The sequence below is a fragment of the Arachis ipaensis genome, chromosome B6, assembly GCF_059453495.1.
Source record: "Arachis ipaensis isolate K30076 ecotype BB chromosome B6, ASM5945349v1, whole genome shotgun sequence".
Lineage (NCBI taxonomy): Eukaryota > Viridiplantae > Streptophyta > Magnoliopsida > Fabales > Fabaceae > Arachis > Arachis ipaensis.
The window spans coordinates 92,002,712-92,005,285 of NC_142441.1; the positions used below are offsets into that span (position 1 = coordinate 92,002,712).

At 40.3% G+C, this 2,574-nt stretch overlaps 1 non-coding gene across 1 annotated transcript; it reads right to left on the bottom strand.

Annotated features, from left to right (window-relative positions):
- Positions 1 to 2,213: 2,213 nt before the first annotated feature.
- On the bottom strand, positions 2,214 to 2,320 carry LOC148561767 (small nucleolar RNA R71). Its single transcript, XR_015887244.1, has one exon. It is a non-coding gene; the product is annotated as a small nucleolar RNA R71 (small nucleolar RNA).
- Positions 2,321 to 2,574: the final 254 nt, after the last annotated feature.

Consider the following 2,574-nt stretch of genomic DNA (forward strand, 5'->3'; position numbering starts at 1 on the left):
GGGAAGGGAAGACTCTCAACGTTATTGGAAAAGGTGAGTCCCAAAAACGTGTGCGAAGGACCAAGAGGCAACGTTAGTGGTCATGTTAGTGCCACTAACGTTGAAGTTAACGTGGACCATCCCTGGGTGAGGAACGTTAGTGAAAAAGGTGATTGTCACTAACGTTCTCGAACCCACACTCTCACTTAACGTTAACGCCACTAACGTCCTAAGCTAAACACCCTACCTACTTCACACTTTCTCTCTGCAAGTAAAGCTAAGCCCACTGAAGAGTATAACTGCTTCAAATTCAAGATCCAAAGGCCCATATCTAAGACTTGAAGAACCAACTAGAAGATAAGAAGAGTAGTATATATAGGGGTAGTTTTGAATTAGGAAGGAGCTTTTTGGGGGATTGGAAATTGGGAACTACTCTCTGTATAATTTACTTTCTCTGCACTTCTAGTTCCAGTTTTCATGATGTGTTCTCCATCTTTGTTTTCTATTTCCAGAGCTATGAACAACTAAACCCCTTTCATTGGGTTAGGGAGCTCTGTTGTAATTTGATGGATCAATACTAGTTTTCATTACTCTTCTTCTATCTTTTCTCTTGATTTTACTAGAAAGCTTTCAATCTTCATCCAATTGGGTAGTTATCTTGGAAAAGAAGCTATTCATACTTGGATCTCTTCTGAACCTTGGAAGAGGAATGAAGAGATCATGCTAGAAATACTTTCTCATGTTGGACCAAATTGGGTTTGGTTGGATATGGTGACTATAATCCTACTAACACTTGATTTGGGAATGCATGTGGTATAATCAGTGACCATACTTCATCTCTTCTCATGAGCAATTAACCAAGGAATTAGCTATTGATTAAGATTTGAGAGATTGAATTACCAAGGAATTGGAATTCGATCACTTAAGATTGCCAAGGAGATCAATGAATACATTGATTGAGGAAGAGATCAAAATGAACTTGATCCGGAGAATGCAACATCTCCTAAGCCCAATGAATCCCCATCTCTGATCTTACCCATTCTCTTTAATTTCTGCAGTTTACTTTTATGAGCATCTTCCCCATTCCCATTTAAGATTCTGCAATTTACTTTCCGCCATTTACATTCAGCTCTTTATTTCCAGCAATTTACATTTTTTGCTATTTACTTTCCCGCCATTTAATTTCCTGCAACTCTCAAACCAAATTCTGCTTCGCTCAACTAGAACATTCCTCTAATTAAAGTTGCTTGACCAATCAATCCCTATGGGATTCGACCTCACTCTATTGTGAGTTTTTACTTGACGACAATTCGGTACACTTGCCGAAGGAAAATTGTTGAGAGACAAGTTTCTGTGTGCATCAAGTTTATGGCGCCGTTGTTGGGGATTGATTTTGTATCAACAATGATTAAATTGGAGGATAACTAGATTGAGCATTTTTTTTCTTTTGTTTGATTTAAGTTCATTTGAGTAATTTACTTTCTGTTCAGTTATTTTCTTCCCTTCCCACTACCTATTTTCTTAGTTGTTTACGATTCAGTCCACTAACCCACTAACTGTTTGATATATTGCATCACTCAAACTAACAGCATTTCTAACAAGAATAGTCTCTGCCTCTAGTTCCTTGCTTGTGCCTTGTTGGTTGTATGACAGGGAGAAGAAGCGGGGCTTCAACTTCCTTTGATTCTGAACCTGAGAGGACCTTCCTTAGATTAAGGAGGGAAGCAAGAGGAAAGAGAGTAGTTGGTGCTGAGGAAGAGGAAGAGTATTTTGAACCAGACATGGATGAAAACATGGAGAACCATCATGAAGAAGAGGCTCACAACCAGGGCAGAGAGGGTCTAGCAAATCATGCTGGGCAAGAGAGAAGAGTTCTGGGTTCTTACATCAACCCAAACCTAGGAAACTGTGGGAGTAGCATCCAAAGGCCAACCATACATGCCAACAACTTTGAACTAAAGCCACAGCTCATCACCCTTGTTTAGAACAACTGTTCATTCGGAGGGAGTGTCCAAGAAGACCCCAATCAACATCTAACCACCTTCTTGAGGATATGTGATACCGTGAAGTCTAATGGTATTCATCCTGACACCTATAGACTACTTCTGTTCCCTTTCTCACTCAAGGACAAGGCATCTAAATGGCTGGAATCCTTCCCAAAGGAGAGCTTAGTAACCTGGGAAGATGTGGTAAACAAATTCTTGGCAAGATTCTATCCTCCTCAACAAATTAACAGGCTGAGAACTGAGGTGCAAACATTCAGGCAGCAGGATGGTGAGACTCTATATGAAGCATGGGAGAGGTTTAAGGACCTGACAAGAAAGTGTCCACCAGATATGTTCAATGAAAGGGTGCAGCTACATATTTTCTATGAAGGCCTTTCTTATGAATCAAAGAAGGCAGTAGACCATTCATCCGGGGGATCTTTGAACAAGAAGAAGACCATTGAAGAAGCCATAGATATCATTGAGACTGTAGCAGAGAATGACTACTTCTATGCTTCTGAAAGAGGCAACACTAGAAGAGTGATGGAGCTAAACAATGTGGATGCACTGCTAGCCCAAAACAAGCTTATTACCAAGTAGCTGGCTGACT